The sequence below is a fragment of the Rattus rattus genome, chromosome 8 (genome assembly GCF_011064425.1).
Source record: "Rattus rattus isolate New Zealand chromosome 8, Rrattus_CSIRO_v1, whole genome shotgun sequence".
Taxonomy (NCBI): domain Eukaryota; kingdom Metazoa; phylum Chordata; class Mammalia; order Rodentia; family Muridae; genus Rattus; species Rattus rattus.
The window spans coordinates 1754911-1772702 of record NC_046161.1 but is presented as its reverse complement, the minus strand read 5'-3'; the positions used below and the strand labels follow the sequence as shown (position 1 = coordinate 1772702).

Sequence of the window (17792 nt, the reverse complement as noted above, 5' to 3'; positions counted from 1 at the left end):
TGTGGGGACATCCTTGTGGAGATGATGGAGGAGATAAGGGGAAAGTGCATGGGTTGGGGAGAGGTATGAGATATGGAACTCTCATGGGGTAGATTGGGAGGGTAATAATATCTGGAGTGTAAAAAAAAGAAAGAAAAGCAGAGATTGGAAATCCCTGAGTTAAAATTCTGCTTCATCTACATACAAAGTGAGTTCAAGGGCATCCAAGTTTAGGATGCAAAGGAAACCATCAAAAATGTACCAGCCCCAAGAGGCAGCAGAATGTAGCAGTTTTGGCCACATGATTCTGGCTTTAGAGTCACTGATAAAAAGAAAACTGTCATGGAATCTCTGTCTATGACTAAGGAAATCCACTGATGCCAGACATATATCAGGGGTGTCTCTGCATGGAGGCCTAGAAAGGGTGTTGCATAAAGCTCTGAAGATTAATCTTGGGTTGTGTGATGGTTTGCATATACTTGGTCCAGGGAGTGGCACTATTAGAAGGTGTTGCCTTGTTGGAGGAAGTGTGTCACTGTGGGCATGCGCTTGGAGACCCTCCTCATAACTGCCTGATGATGCTCAGTCTGTTCCTGATCTCCTTTGTGTGAAGATGTATAACTCAGTTCCTCCTGCACCATGCCTTCCTGATGCTGCCACGTTCCCACCTTGATGATAACGGACTGAACCTCTGAACCTGTAAGCCAGCCCCAATTAAATGATGTCCTTTATAAAATTTGTATTGGTCATGGTATCTGTTCACAGCAATAAATCCATAACACAGGTTGCCTTGGAGATGCTAAGATGGTAGATATGCTGGAGACATAGGATACTTTCCAAGGAAAGCTGCTAAGCAGAAGGAGAACCAGCCCAGAACAGAGAACTCTATGGCAGTCAACAGACCTGAAAGGAATTGGAGATCAAAACCATTTTGACATCAGACATGGAGATGTAGAGGTTAGAGTTTGCCCACAATGTTTTGTTCTTACTTTGGTCCAGTACTTTCTCACTATTCTTCCTTTCCTCCTTTTGAAAAGTTACAGTATATATCCTATAACTGTATAAATAGAAGTGGGTCCTCTTATAGTGTCCCATGCTAGAGCATACTGGCTCCTAACCATTGCCGGCCTTGGTGCATGTAGGTTGTTGGCACTGAAGTGGGTCACACAGTGGAAAAAAAGAAGTGTGTGATATTCTCTTGATTTATATTTCACAGGTGATTATACATGAGAGATTGGATGATCTCAGAAGAGACTTTGAACTTTGGAGTTTTAAATATTGTTGAGACTCTAATAGACTATGGATTGCTTTTGAAGTTGATAGGATGCAATTCTACATTATAATATGGTTATGAACTTATGGAGCAGGGGAGTAGAATGTGGTGGTTTAAATCAAAATGACCCATATTTTAGATATGTCTTCCAACCTCAAAATTTGGATTAAAGATGTGTATCTTCCCTTCTCAAGATCCAAATTAAAGGCTTATGTAATCATCTATGATAGGCATATATGACAGAACCTCTCATGGTAACCAAGGAGCAAGGAGAGAATGCCTAATTGGCTTTCTCATTTTACCCTTCTATTAGACCCAGATTTCTTCTCTAATGCATGGTGCCACCTATATTCAGCATGGGTCTGTTCTTACTGGAAATTCACCAATGACACATACAGAGATGTTCTTCAATAAAAATTTTGGTGATCCTTTAAAATGTCTATTCTAACTCTAATTTTTAAGTTTTATGCAGTAAATTATCAAAACTTTTGCACCTAAGTCAAACTATGTTGATTATTAAAATTAACCATGACAACTAGTCTTGAAACCACAACACAGAAGTCAAACTCACCTGGCTTTCATATTAGGCACATAGGATTTTGAAACATAACATCAATTCTTATAGGCTTTTTAGGTCACAAGAAAGTAGAGAAAGTTTGTGGTGTCTGTTTGCTGCATTAGAGCTATAAAGATACCTTAGGATTATGTAGTGAAGATCAGAGATAGTACATACATTTATATCTTGTTGGTTATCATAAGAAGAAATCCAAGGTTTTTTTAACACAAGTGATGTCTGAAAATATTTCTAGTTTTCAGAGTTTCCAGTCATGTGGAAACAGAATAGAAGTATTTTTTTTAACTTGTCTCTATTTAGATTTATAATTCACTTGTTGTTATAGCAGTCTTGAAATTTAAACTATGTTTTTAGATTTGCATAATATAATCTTAGGCAGCACTAAGGCTTTCAAATCACAATAATGACTGGTTTACAAGATAAACCCAGTAGTGCAATAGAGGCACTTTGGCTCTTAGTGCCTGTTCTATAGGAGAAAATTCATGATTGGTACTGTAATCCTAGCGATTACTCATGGTAAAGAGGTCACAAACCCTAAAGGACAACCTAATAGTGCCATTTTCTTAAATCAGTATACCTTCTAACTAAAACTCTAAGGACTATTCTGTACTCACAGAGAAGTATAGCTCTCATTCCCATCAAAAAAGACTCTTTTTGCAACAGACGGGCCATTAGAGATATCTAGTACTGGTCAAAATGCAAGTAACAGCTGTGCTGGGCCCAAATTTATACAACTACAGTTCTACAGTAATATTGCAAATCAGGAGTCAGAAAGATTATAAGAGCCAGAAGACCAGGAAGTCTGTTTATAGACAGTTGTCTTAATTAGGGTTATTATCACTGTGATTAAACACTATCATTCCAAGTAATGTGGGGAAGAAGTTTGCTTGGATTACATATACTGAATCAGTCTACTAAAGGGAGCTAATGAAGGAACTAAAACTGGAGAGAACCTGGAAGCAAGGACTCATACAGAGGCCATGGAGAAGTCTTACTAGGTTTTAGTTCATAGCTTGCTAAAACTGTTTTCTATAGAACCCAGGACCAATGACCCTGTACGGTACCATCCACAATGAACTGGGCACTTGCACATCTATTACTATTAGGAAAATCCTCACCAGGCTTGCCTGCAGCCCAATATTATGGAGGCATTTTTTCAATTGTTGTTTTCTTGTTGCAAATATCTTATATTAAAGTGACAGAAACCTCATCAGAAGAACTGACCCCATGACAACTTGACACACAAATATATTACCTTTCCTTTCTTGTTTACCCCCTAAACCATTAATATGAACATCAGAGTGTGAAACATTCCAACTAATAAAAATTCCATAGTCTTTAAAAGTTTAAACTCATAAAATCTTAAAATCGTTTTCTAATATTCAGAATCTCTCTAAAATTACCAAGACTTTTTAAGATTCAAAATTTCTCAACTACGGGCTAGCATAAACTCAGGAAGAGCTAAATACTTTCTTAATCCAAAAGGAAGAAATCAGGGCACATTCTTAATCTAAGCCAGGTACAAGTAAACTTTTACGGTATAAAAGCTTAGTGTTCAGTATCTGGAATCTATTGGCTATTAAAGGATTTGGATCAGTTCTTTGACCTAATACTTCAAACTACACAGATTGTCTCAGAAGCACTGGGTGGTTCCATCTTGCTGCTGCTGATTTTAGTAGTTGTCACTATTGTACTGTCATATTCAAAATGGTATGATCTGATTCAAAGTGACTGCACTTTAGGAGAGGAGTAAGCTCACCTGGGCTCTATTTATGGATTCCTTTCCTGTCTTACATTATCAAGTCTCAGGTGTTATGCAGAATACTTTGGCACCTCTAAGACCATTACCACGTAGGCAACTCTTACACTACTGACAGTATAAAATACAATTTTGGACACATCTAGAATACAGTTTTTGTGTGCTGATTGTAAGGAAATATTTTCCAGATTTTACCTCATTTCTGCTGATTTTAAAAATCTCTGTTAATTTCTTAATGTCTGCTAAAATTTTCTTAGTTAAGCAACATATTTAGTTCAGTGGTACTTGTCTCCTTTTTTGAATTCATACTTATATATTAAAAATGAATCTTTAGGTATAGTTTTTTTTTTATTTAGAATACCCACAGAAGTCAGTAAGGCAAAACAAAAGATCATTAATTGTGTTAGGTGTTTTTGCTCGCCTATGGGATGGTTTTCAAATTGGGCTGGTTATTGGTTGGACATTTACTCAGTCTCTGCTCTATCCCCTGCACCTCCATTTATTGTAGATAGAATAAACTTTGTGTCAAAAGTTCTGTGGATTTGTTAGTGTCCTATTGCTCCACTGTAGTTCATGTCTGGCTATCTCTGAAGCTGTGAGAAAAAAGCTAAGTTCACAGCCATTCGCTCTTGGGTGCCTCCCTTATGCCAGGTCTTAGTCTCCTCCAGGAGATTCCCTCCATCTCCTCCTCCCTCCTCACTGTCAGTGGCAGACTTCCATTCATTTTTCATGCCCATCTAGTCCTCTCTCCTTTCCCTCCCCACACCTGATCAGAATAATCCCCAATTCTCTCTCTGATTAAATTTCCTCCCTCCAGTTGCCTCCTATGATTATTTTATTCCCTCCCCTTAGTGAGATTAAAGAATGTTTGCTAGTGCCTTTCCTCTTGTTTAGCTTCTTTGGGTCTGTGGAGCATTAGCATAGACATCCTCCATTTTAAGGCTAATATCCATTTATAGGTTAGTTCTGTACCAATACCATGTAATTTTATAACTATTGCTCTATGGTAGAGTTTGAGGTTTGTGGTGGTTGTTCCTTCTAAAGTTCTTTTATTGTTCAGTATTGTTTTTATGATTATGGTTTTTTTATATGAAGTTGAAAATTCCTCTTTCAACATCTATAAAAAATTATGTTGGCATTTTAATGAGGATTTTAATGAATGTGCAGATGGCTTTTGAAAGACAGTCAGAATTCAACAAACTTTCATGTTAAAAGTCTTGGAGAGATCAGGAGTTCAAGGTTCATACTTAAGCATAGTAAAAAGCAATGTACAGAAAACCAGTAGCCAACACCAAACAACATGGAGAGAGACTTGAATCAATCCCACTAAAATCAAGAACTAGACAAAGCTTCCTATCTATTTATGATAGCATTTGAAAGTCTAGTTAAAGCAATTATGCTTTGGTAATAAAACGTGGTGGAACAGTTCCTGTGCATACGTGGTGGTCTCTAGGCTCCAGAGGGCCATTTGAACTTGTGCTAATTTATCTCAGATTGGTATCTCTCCAGGCAGCTCTCTGCTATTCTTGAACTCTCTGGTTCCTTTTCTTTTGTTTTCTTTTTTTGCCAATATTATTATTATTCCATATTATTTGTTTTGGATCACTGGTGGAACAATGTTATACCCTCTGCTTGGACTGACTTAATCTACCTCTTCAATGGTGGGACCATTGAAAAACCACCAGGTGGAGGAGCTCTTCCACCAAGGAACCCACCAAGCATTCCTCCAGGCATGCCACCAGCACTCTGGTACAGCTTGGTAATGATAGGGTTGCAGATTTTAACTGGTTCTTTCTGCTGATGCTCAAATTCTTCCTTCTCTGCAGTCTGGTTCTTATCCAGACATCTGATGATTTCTTTGCACTTGTCAAGAATCTTCTCTTTGTCCTTATCACTGATCTTGCCTTGAAGTTTCTCATCCTCAACAGTTGCTTTCACGTTGAAGGCATAAGACTCCAGTGAACTCTTAGAGGGAACCTTATCTCTCCTCATCGTCAGCTTTGTACTTCTCAGCTTCTTGGACTATGTGCTCATTTTCATTGGTAATGGTAATCTTGTTTTCCTTTCCTGTGATCTTAACTACAGCAGAAACATTGAGGATGCCACTGGCATCAATGTCAAAAGTAACATCAATCTGAGGAATCCCACAGGGTACTGGAGGTATGCCTGTGAGGTTAAACTTTCCAAGCAGGTTGTTTTCTGTAGTCATGACCCTTTCACCTTCATTTGCCTGGATGAGTACACATGGCTGGTGGTCAGAGTAGGTGTGAAAGTCTGGATCTGCTTGGTGGGAATAGTGGTATGGATCTTGATGAGGACAGTCATGACTCTACCAGTAGTTTCAATCCCAAAGGAAAGAAGAGTGACATCTAAGAGCAGCAAATCCTGAATATTCTCAAACTTGTCTCCAGATAGAATGGCTGACTGGAAAGCTGCAACATAGGTAACAGCTTCATCTGGGTTAATGCTCTTATTCAGTTCTTTTCCACTGAAGAAGTCTTTCAGAAGTTTCTGAATCTTGTGGATTCTGATAGAACCGCCCACAAGAACAAGATCATGGATCTGTGACTTGTCTAGTTTGGCATCTCTAAGGACCTTCTCTACAGGGTACAGTGTGCCATGAAACAGGGCAGCATTCAATTCCTCAAATTGAGCATGGGTAATGGACATATAGAAATCACTTCCCTCAGAGAGAGAATCAATATCAATACTGGCCTGAGTGCTGGAGGAGAGGGTGCTCTTGGCATGCTCACAAACAGTGGAGAGGTGCCAGGTAGCTCTCTTGTTCTCACTAATGTCCTTCTGGTGCTTCCGCTTAAACTCAGCAATGAAATGGTTTACCATTCAGTTGTCAAAGTCTTCTGCACCCAAGTGGATGTCTCCAGCTGTTCATTGGACTTCAAAAATTCCATTCTCAATAGTGAGGATTGACACATCAAAAGTGCCACCTTCCAAGTCAAAAATCAGCACATTCCTTTCAGCTCTGACCTTCTTATCTAAGCCATAAGCAATAGCAGTAGCAATTGGTTCATTGATAATTCAAAGTACATTGAGGCCAGTAATAGTTCTAACATCTTTTCTTGTCTGCCACTGAGAGTCATTGAAATAATCTGGCACTGTGACCACAGCATTGGTAACAGTTTTTCCTAGGTAAGCTTCTGCAATTTTCTTCATCTTTGTCAGAACCATTGAGGACACTTCCTTTGTCTCCCCTTTGTACTTGTACCTTGGGCCTGGCTACATCATTCACCACCATGAAGGGCCAGTGCTTCATATCAGATTGAACAACAGCATCATTGAACCTACATCTAATCAGACATTTGGCAGCAAAAACTGCGTTGATAGAGTATATTGCAACCTAATTCTTGGCCGCATCCCCAATTAATCATTCTGTGTCAGTGAAAGCAACATTGCTCAGCATGGTGCAGTTACCCTGGTCATTGGCAATTATTTCCACTTTTCCATGCTAGAAGATACCCACACAGAAGTAGGTGGTGCCAAGATCAAGGCCAACTGCAGGTTATTTAGACATGGTTGCCTGTGTGTAGGCTCAGCTCTGCTGACGACAAGCCCACATGAATACCTGAGAGCTAGCTCCATGTTCAGTGAGCTTAATAAAAATTGTAATCTCTGAAACAAGGAGTTTGAACCTATTTTAGGTGTCTTAGTTACTGTTCTCTTGTTGTAAAGAAATACTATGGTCAAAGCAATTCTTACAAATGAAAGCATTTAATTTGGGGGCTTGCTTACAGTTTCAGTTAGTCTGTTACCAGCTGGTGGAAACATAGTATCACTCATGGTCCTGGAGAAGTAGCTGAGAACTGTAGGTAGCCAACTCTGGGTCTGGCATGAGGTTCTGAAACCTCAAAGTCTACCCCAGTGACACATTTCCTCCAACAAGGTGACACCTCCAATTCTTTCTAACTTTGTCAAAGAATTCCACTCCCTAGTGACTAAGTTTTCAGATATATGAGTCTAGAAAGTTATTCTTATTTAAACCACCACAGTGAGGTAGTATAGTATTAATGGTAACCTGTTAGGTGATATGTAAATCTTTCTGAAACTTGCCCAGTTGCTTAATAAAAATTGTAAATTGGAAATAAGCACTTTATGAGTATTTTAAAGAGAACTGTTGGAATGAATATTCCAACAAAGATGCCAGTACTTTTTAAGAATATAATAGTGTGTTTATCAAATTTCACAGGTTAAGTCAATTACTATAGAGAACTAAACACAAAAAAAAATGTAGTTAAGAGACTAGACAAGCTTGTAATTCCACCACTGAGGCTGAGGCAAGAGCATCATGAGTTCAAAAACAGTCTGACCACCATGGGAAGTTGGAGCCCAGCTGGATTGCATACACAGACCTTTGTCTCACAAAAGAAAAATACTAACTTAAGGAAGCAGGGCATTATTGAAATAAGACATGAATTTGAAACACAAATTAGGAATTTAAAGAAATTCAGAATTTCTAAAAGTTTTGTGAAAGTGGTTTGTGTAGGTTGGTGTCATTATGGAGCAAGGCAAGTCCAGGATAAGGTAAAGCCTATCATTGGATAAGAAGGAAGAATAGGAGAGCAAAACGTCTAGGAAGGAGAGAGGAGGAAGAGAAGCAGGGAATCAAGATGGAGACAGGGAAGACTGGCCCAGATCTGCGTGGACTTGAGTTGCCTAAGTAGCTGGGATGAATATCTTATCTAGGTGGGCAGTTTATATCCTTATCATTCAGTTGTAAGTTTATTGTGTAGATAAATTGTGGATTGAGAATTTAAAATATAAATCTGATTGTTGGGTTACAGTTTGTTGAGCCTTGATTTTACCAGGTAGTCGGGAGTTTATACTTTAACTACCAGGGGGAAAAAACTGGGAGTGTGGGCGGGGTCCATGGCAGGAAACTATCAGAGACCAGATGCTGTGGACTTCTAGAACCATGATTTTCCTGGGTAGCTGGAACAAGAGAGTTCATGGTTAGTATAGATCCACTGGGAGAGATACTAATCTGTGATAAATTAGTGCCATTTCAAATGGCTTGTGGGGGCCAGAGCTAGTGATCACCAAGGTATGCACAGGAACTGTTCTGCCACATTTTTATTATTGCTGAAACACAATTAGACCAAAAAATGAAGTCAAATGGATACAAAGTAGAAAGAAAGAAGTCAAACAGCACTATTTGCAGATGATATGATAGTATACCTAAGTGACCCCAAAATATTATTATAGCCACTGTAAGTGATGCTGTTTCCCCAATTTCCTTCTTTGTCTAAATTCTTTTTTGTGATTCTTTCTTGAGTACTAGTGATTTCTTTGAGCTTATTTTGTATCTAGACACTTTGCTAAAGGTGTTTATCAGCTGCAGGAGCTCTCTGGTTGAATTTTTGGACTCACTTATGTATACTATAGTATCATCTGCAAGTAGTAATAGTCTGATTTCTTCCTTTCCATTTTGTATCCCCTTGATCTCCTTTAGTTTATTGTTCCAGCTATATCCTCAAGTATTATGTTGCATAAATAGGGAGAGGCAGGCAGCCTAGTCTTGTCTTTGATTTTAGTAGAACTGCTTTAAGTTTTACTCCAGTGAGCTTGATTTGGCTATTGGTCTGCTGTTTATTGCTTTGATTATGTTTACTTATGTTCCTTGTATCCACTTTCTCTCTAGGACTTTTATCACAGAGAGGTGCTGGATTTTGTCACAGACATGGGTAATGAGATGATCAAGTGATTTTTTTCTTTTAGTTTATTTATATGGTGTATTTCATTGATAGAATTTTGTATATTGATCCATCCATCACTGCATCCCTGGGATGAAGTCTACTTTGTCGTGATGGATGATGGTTTGCTGTGTTCCTGGATTTAGTTTATGAGTATTTTATTGAGTATTTTTTGCATCAATATTAATAAGAGAATTCATTTAGAAGTTATTTCTCTTCATTTAATATTTATGTGCCTTAGGTGTTAGAGTGACTGCAGCTTCATTGAATGAGTTTTGCGTGTTCCTTCTGTTTCTATTCTATGAAATAGTTTGAGTACTATTGGTAGTTCTCTTCTTTAAACATCTGGTAGAATTCTGTACTAACACTATCTGGTTTGGACATCTTTTGGTTGGGAGAATTTTGATTATTGTTTCTATTTCCTTAGGGGTGATAGCACTGCTTAAATTGTTTACATAATCTTGATTTAACATTGCTAAGTGGTATATGTCTAGGAAATACCTCCATTATATTAAGATTTTTTTTTATTTTTGTGGAGTACATGCTTTTGAAGTAAGACCTAATGATTTTGTGAATTTCCTCAGTGTCTGTTGTTATGTTTCTCTTTTTATTTCTCATTTTGTTTAATTTGATACCATCTCTCTTTGTCTTTTGGTTCATTTGGCCAAGTGTTTGTCTACCTTGGTGATTTTCCCAAAAAACCAGTTCTTGCTTTCGTTGAGTCTTTGTATTGTTTTCTCTGTTTCTAATTGATTTCAGCTGTTATTTTTACTATTTCCTGCATTCCATTCCTCTTCAATGTGCTCCTTTTTTTTCATAGACCCTTCATGTATACGTTTTAAAGCTGGTATGAGAACTTTCTAATGCCTTTATGGAGGCACTTAGTGCTATGACCTTTCCTCCTAGGACTGCTTACATTTTGTATTATATATAATTTTGGGTATGTCATGCCTTCAGTGTCATTGAATTTTTGAATGTCTTTAATTTCTTTCTTCGTTTCTTCCCTGAGACAGAGATCATCAGGTAGAGAATTGTTCAATTTCCATAAGTCTTTCAGTTTTTCTATTTTGTTGTAGTCCTGCTTCATTCCATAATGGTCTGATAAGATACAGGGCACTATATCAATTTTCTTTTATCTTTTGAGGTTTGCTTTATGGCTGACCATATCTTCAATTTTGGATAAGGAAACATGAGGTACTGAGAAGGCATACTTTGTGTTTGGGTGAAATATTCTATAGATATCTATTAGTTTCATTAGATTCATATTTGTTTTAGTTTCACTGTTTCTCTGTCTCCTTTTTGTCTGGATGACTTGTAAATAGATAAAAATAGGGTGTTGGCTTAGATTCTTTTAAAACCTATTTTTAATAAGGGTTCCTAGACCCTTGGACTCCCCTTCTAACTTAAACATCGAAAGTTGGGACAGAAAAGGTGTTAAATAGGAGGAAAGAATGTATATTCATAAGTATCTCTTTCTTCAGGTTGGGTAAACTTAGTTTTCTTCTATGATTATGTGGAAATTATTCTCTGGATCTTGGAGCTGGGACTGTTTATAGTCTTCTATTTCTATTGTTCTTAGTTTAAGCCTCTTTTAGGAATACCCCATATGTCTTGGATGTTGTGTTTCAGAAAATTTTTGGATTTCACACTTGCATTGACTAGTCTATTCTCTCTATTGTTTTATTTTCCATTTTCCGTATTCTGTTGGTGATGGTTACGTCTGTTGTTCCTGCTTTCTTCTATAGGTTTTCTGTCTCCAGGATTCCCTCCATATGGGTTTTCTTTATTTATTCTATTTCCACTATCAAGGTTTTCACAGTTTTATTTATTTCATCACTTGTTTTATTGCATTTTCCTGTATATCTTCAAGAGATTAATTTCTTTCCTCTTTAAGGACATCTACCAGTTTGATTGTATTCTTTTGTATTTCTTTCAAGATTCATTTCCTCTATACAGGCCTCTACCCTAGGACCCAGCTATACCTCCTCTGGGCCTATACCCAAAAGTGTGCCAACATAAAACAAAGACATATGCTCCACTATGTTCATAGCAACCATATTTATAATAGCCAGTAGCTGGAAAGAACCCAGATTCCCTTCAACAGAGGAATGGATACAGAAAATGTGGTATATGTACACAATGGAGTACTACTCAGCTATCAAAAACAATGATTTCATGAAATTCATAGACAAATAGTTTGAACTAGAAAATATCATCCTGAGTAAGGTAACACAATCACAGAAAAACACATGGTATGCACTCATTGATACGTGGATATTAACCCAGAAGCTCTAATTACCCAAGATAAAATCCACAGACAATACAATACAATTCAAGAAGAAGGACAAGCAAAGGGCAGATGCTTCACTTTTTTTTTTTTTTTTATTAACTTGAGTATTTCTTATATACATTTTGAGTGTTATTCCCTTTCCTGGTTTACGAGCAAACATCCCCCTCCCCCCTCCCCTTCCTTATGGGTGTCCCTTCCAACCCTCCCCCCCATTGCCACCCCTCTCCCCAACAGTCTAGTTCACTGGGGGTTCAGTCTTAGCAGGACCCAGGGCTTCCCCTTCCACTGGTGCTCTTACTAGGATATTCATTGCTACCTATGAGGTCAGAGTCCAGGGTCAGTCCATGTATAGTCTTTAGGTAGTGGCTTAGTCCCTGGAAGCTCTGGTTGCTTGGCATTGTTGTACATATGGGGTCTCGAGCCCTTCAAGCTCTTCCAGTTCTTTCTCTGATTCCTTCAACGGGGTCCCGTTCTCAGTTCAGTGGTTTGCTGCTGGCATTCGCCTCTGTATTTGTTGTATTCTGGCTGTGTCTCTCAGGAGCGATCTACATCCGGCTCCTGTCGGTCTGCACTTCTTTGCTTCATCCATCTTGTCTAATTGGGTGGCTGTATAAGTATGGGCCACATGTGGGGCAGGCTCTGAATGGGTGTTCCTTCAGTCTCTGTTTTAATCTTTGACTCTCTCTTCACTGACAAGGGTATTCTTGTTCCCCTTTTAAAGAAGGAGTGAAGCATTCACATTTTGATCCTCCGTCTTGAGTTTCATTTGTTCTAGGCATCTAGGGTAATTCAAGCATTTGGGCTAATAGCTACTTGTCAGTGAGTACATACCATGTATGTCTTTGTGTGATTGGGTTAGCTCACTCAGGATGATGTTTTCCAGTTCCAACCATTTGCCTACAAATTTCATAAAGTCATTGTTTTTGATAGCTGAGTAATATTCCATTGTGTAGATGTACCACATTTTCTGTATCCATTCCTCTGTTGAAGGGCAACTGGGTTCTTTCCAGCTTCTGGCTATTATAAATAAGGCAGCGATGAACATAGTGGAGCACGTGTCTTTTTTATATGTTGGGGCATCTTTTGGGTATATGCCCAAAAGAGGTATAGTTGGATCCTCAGGCAGTTCAATGTCCAATTTTCTGAGGAACCTCCAAACTGATTTCCAGAATGGTGTACCAGTCTGCAATCCCACCAACAATGGAGGAGTGTTCCTCTTTCTCCCCATCCTCGCCAGCATCTGCTGTCACCTGAGTTTTTGATCTTAGGCATTCTCACTGGTGCGAGGTGAAATCTCAGGGTTGTTTTGATTTGCATTTCCCTTATGACTAAAGATGTTGAACATTTCTTTAGGTGTTTCTCAGCCATTTGGCATTCCTCAGCTGTGAATTCTTTGTTTAGCTCTGAACCCCATTTTTTAATAGGGTTATTTGTTTCCCTGCGGTCTAACTTCTTGAGTTCTTTGTATATTTTGGATATAAGGCCTCTATCTGTTGTAGGATTGGTAAAGATCTTTTCCCAATCTGTTGGTTGCCGTTTTTTCCTAACCACAGTGTCCTTTGCTTTACAGAAGCTTTGCAGTTTTATGAGATCCCATTTGTCGATTTTGATCTTAGAGCATAAGCCATTGGTGTTTTGTTCAGGAAATTTTTTCCAGTGCCCATGTGTTCCAGATGCTTCCCTAGTTTTTCTTCTATTAGTTTGAGTGTGTCTGGTTTGATGTGGAGGTCCTTGATCCACTTGGACTTAAGCTTTGTACAGGGTGATAAGCATGGATCGAACTGCATTCTTCTACATGTTGACCTCCTGTTGAACCAGCACCATTTGCTGAAAATGCTATCTTTTTTTCATTGGATGGTTTTTGCTCCTTTGTCAAAAAATCAAGTGACCATAGGTGTGGGGGTTCATTTCTGGGTCTTCAATTCTATTCCATTGGTCTATCTGTCTGTCTCTGTACCAATACCATGCAGTTTTTATCACTATTGCTCTGTAATACTGCTTGAGTTCAGGGATAGTGATTCCCCCTGAAGTCCTTTTATTGTTGAGGATAGTTTTAGCTATCCTGGGTTTTTTGTTATTCCAGATGAATTTGCAAATTGTTCTGTCTAACTCTTTGAAGAATTGGATTGGTATTTTGATGGGGATTGCATTGAATCTGTAGATCGCTTTTGGTAAAATGGCCATTTTTACTATATTAATCCTGCCAATCCATGAGCATGGGAGATCTTTCCACCTTCTGAGGTCTTCTTCAATTTCTTTCTTCAGTGTCTTGAAGTTCTTATTGTACAGATCTTTTACTTGCTTGGTTAAAGTCACACCGAGGTATTTTATATTATTTGGGTCTATTATGAGGGTGTCGTTTCCCTAATTTCTTTCTCGTCCTGTTTCTCTTTTTTGTAGAGGAAGGCTACTGATTTATTTGAGTTAATTTTATACCCAGCCACTTTGCTGAAGTTGTTTATCAGCTTTAGTAGTTCTCTGGTGGAACTTTGGCGTCACTTAAATATACTATCATATCATCTGCAAATAGTGATATTTTGACTTCTTCTTTTCCGATCTGTATCCCCTTGACCTCCTTTTGTTGCCTGATTGCTCTGGCTAGACTTCAAGAACTATATTGAATAAGTAGGGAGAGAGTGGGCAGCCTTGTCTTGTCCCTGATTTTAGTGGGATTGCTTCAAGTTTCTCTCCATTTAGTTTAATGTTAGCAACTGGTTTGCTGTATATGGCTTTTACTATGTTTAGGTATGGGCCTTGTATTCCTATTCTTTCCAGGACTTTTATCATGAAGGGGTGTTGAATTTTGTCAAATGCTTTCTCAGCATCTAATGAAATGATCATGTGGTTTTGTTCTTTCAGTTTGTTTATATAATGGATCACGTTGATGGTTTTCCGTATATTAAACCATCCCTGCACGCCTGGGATGAAGCCTACTTGATCATGGTGGATGATTGTTTTGATGTGCTCTTGGATTCGGTTTGCCAGAATTTTATTGAGTATTTTTGCGTCAATATTCATAAGGGAAATTGGTCTGAAGTTCTCTTTCGTTGTTGGGTCTTTGTGTGGTTTAGGTATAAGAGTAATTATGGCTTCATAGAAGGAATTCAGTAGTGCTCCATCTGTTTCAATTTTGTGGAATAGTTTGGATAATATTGGTATGAGGTCTTCTATGAAGGTCTGATAGAATTCTGCACTAAACCCGTCTGGACCTGGGCTCTTTTTGTTTGGGAGACCCTTAATGACTGCTTCTATTTCCTTAGGAGGTATGTGATTGTTTAACTGGTTTATCTGTTCCTGATTTAACTTCGGTACCTGGTATCTGTCTAGGAAATTGTCCATTTCCTGTAGATTTTCAAGTTTTGTTGAATATAGGCTTTTATAGTAAGATCTGATGATTTTTTGAATGTCCTCTGAATCTGTAGTTATGTCTCCCTTTTCATTTCTGATTTTGTTAATTTGGACACACTCTCTGTGTCCTCTCATTAGTCTGGCTAAGGGTTTATCTATTTTGTTGATTTTCTCAAAGAACCAACTTTTGGTTCTGTTGATTCTTTCTATGGTCTTTTTTGTTTCTACTTGGTTGATTTCAGCTCTGAGTTTGATTATTTCCTGCCTTCTACTCCTCCTGGGTGTATTTGCTTCTTTTTGTTCTAGAGCTTTTAGGTGTGCTGTCAAGCTGCTGACATATGCTCTTTCCTGTTTCTTTCTGCAGGCACTCAGCGCTATGAGGTTTCCTCTTAGCACAGCTTTCATCGTGTCCCATAAGTTTGGGTATGTTGTACCTTCATTTTCATTAAATTCTAAAAAGTTTTTAATTTCTTTCTTTATTTCTTCCTTGACCAGGTTATCATTGAGTAGAGCATTGTTCAATTTCCACGTATATGTGGGCATTCTTCCCTTATTGTTATTGAAGACCAGTTTTAGGCCGTGGTGGTCTGATAGCAAGCATGGGATTATTTCTATCTTTCTGTACCTGTTGAGGCCCGTTTTTTGACCAATTATATGGTCAATTTTGGAGAAAGTACCATGAGGAGCTGAGAAGAAGGTATATCCTTTTGCATTAGGGTAGAACGTTCTATAAATATCCGTTAAGTCCATTTGGCTCATGACTTCTCTTAGTCTGTCTACGTCTCTGTTTAATTTCTGTTTCCATGATCTGTCCATTGATGAGAGTGGGGTGTTGAAGTCTCCTACTATTATTGTATGAGGTGCAATGTGTGCTTTGAGCTTTAATAAGGTTTGTTTTACGTATGTAGGTGCCCTTGTATTTGGGGCATAGATATTTAGGATTGAGAGTTCATCTTGGTGGATTTTTCCTTTGATGAATATGAAGTGTCCTTCCTTATCTTTTTTGATGACTTTTAGTTGAAGATTGATTTTATTTGATATTAGAATGGCTACTCCAGCTTGCTTCTTCTCACCATTTGCTTGGAAAGTTGTTTTCTAGCCTTTCACTCTGAGGTAGTGTCTGTCTTTGTCTCTGAGGTGTGTTTCCTGTAGGCAGCAGAATGCAGGGTCCTCGTTGCATATCCAGTTTGTTAATCTTTGTCTTTTTATTGGGGAATTGAGGCCATTGATGTTCGAGATATTAAGGAATAGTGATTATTGCTTCCTGTTATATTCATACTTGGATGTGTTATGTTTGTGTGCTTTTCTTCTCTTTGTTTTGTTGCCAAGACGATTAGTTTCTTGCTTCTTCTAGGGTATAGCTTGCCTCCTTATGTTGGTATTTACCATTTATTATCCTTTGTAGTGCTGGATTTGTAGAAAGATATTGTGTAAATTTGTTTTTGTCATGGAATATCTTGGTTTCTCCATCTATGTTAATTGGGAGTTTTGCAGGATACAGTAACCTGGGCTGGCATTTGTGTTCTCTTAGGGTCTGTATGACATCACTACAGGATCTTCTGGCCTTCATAGTTTCTGGCGAAAAGTCTGGTGTGATTCTGATAGGTCTGCCTTTATATGTTACTTGACCTTTTTCCCTAACTGCTTTTAATATTCTTTCTTTATTTTGTGCGTTTGGTGTTTTGACTATTATGTGACGGGAGGTGTTTCTTTTCTGGTCCAATCTATTTGGAGTTCTGTAGGCTTCTTGTATGCCTATGGGTATCTCTTTTTTTAGGTTTGGGAAGTTTTCTATGATTTTGTTGAAGATATTTATTGGTCCTTTGAGCTGGGAGTCTTCACTCTCTTCTATACCTATTATCCTTAGGTTTGATCTTCTCATTGAGTCCTGGATTTCCTGTATGTTTTGGACCAGTAGCTTTTTCCTGCTTTACATTATCTTTGACAGTTGAGTCAATGATTTCTATGGAATCTTCTGCTCCTGAGATTCTCTCTTCCATCTCTTGTATTCTGTTGGTGAAACTTGTATCTACAGCTCCTTGTCTCTTCTTTTGGTTTTCTATATCCAGGGTTGTTTCCATGTGTTCTTTCTTGATTGCTTCTATTTCCATTTTTAATTCCTTCAACTGTTTGATTGTGTTTTCCTGGAATTCTTTTCAGGATTTTTTTTGCGATTCTCTCTGTAGGCATCTACTTGTTTATTAATGTTTTCCTGTGTTTCTCTAAGGGAGTTCTTCACGTCTTTCTTGAAGTCCTCCAGCATCATGATCAAATATGATTTTGAAACTAGATCTTGCTTTTCTGGTGTGTTTGGATATTCCATGTGTGTTTTGGTGGGAGAATGTGCTCTCATGATGCCATGTAGTCTTGGTTTCTGTTGCTTGGGTTCCTGCCCTTGCCTCTCGCCATCAGATTATCTCTAGTGTTACTTTGTTCTGCTATTTCTGACAGTGGCTAGACTGTCCTATAAGCCTGTGTGTCAGGAGTGCTGTAGACCTGTTTTCCTCTTTTCTTTCAGCCAGTTATGGGGACAGAATGTTCTACTTTCGGGCGTGTAGTTTTTCCTATCTACAGGTCTTCAGCTGTTCCTGTGGGCCTGTGTCTTGAGTTCACCATGCAGGTCACTTGCAGCAGAAAAGTTGGTCTTACCTGTGGTCCCGAGGCTCAAGTTCGCTCTCGGGGTGCTTCACACGAGCTCTCTGTGGTGGCAGAATCCAGGAAGATCTGTGCCGCCCTTTCCGGGAGCTTCAGTGCACCAGGGTTCCAGATGGCGTTTGGTGTTTTCCTCTGGCGTCCAAGATGTGTGTGCAGAGTGCAGTCTCTTCTGGTTTTCCCAGGCGTGTCTGCCTCTCTGAAGGTTT

General features: G+C 38.5%; 1 pseudogene; it reads right to left on the bottom strand.

The window, feature by feature from the left end:
* Window positions 1-5227: 5227 nt before the first annotated feature.
* LOC116907057 lies at window positions 5228-7117 on the bottom strand (annotated as a pseudogene).
* Between the last annotated feature and the right edge of the window lie 10675 nt (window positions 7118-17792).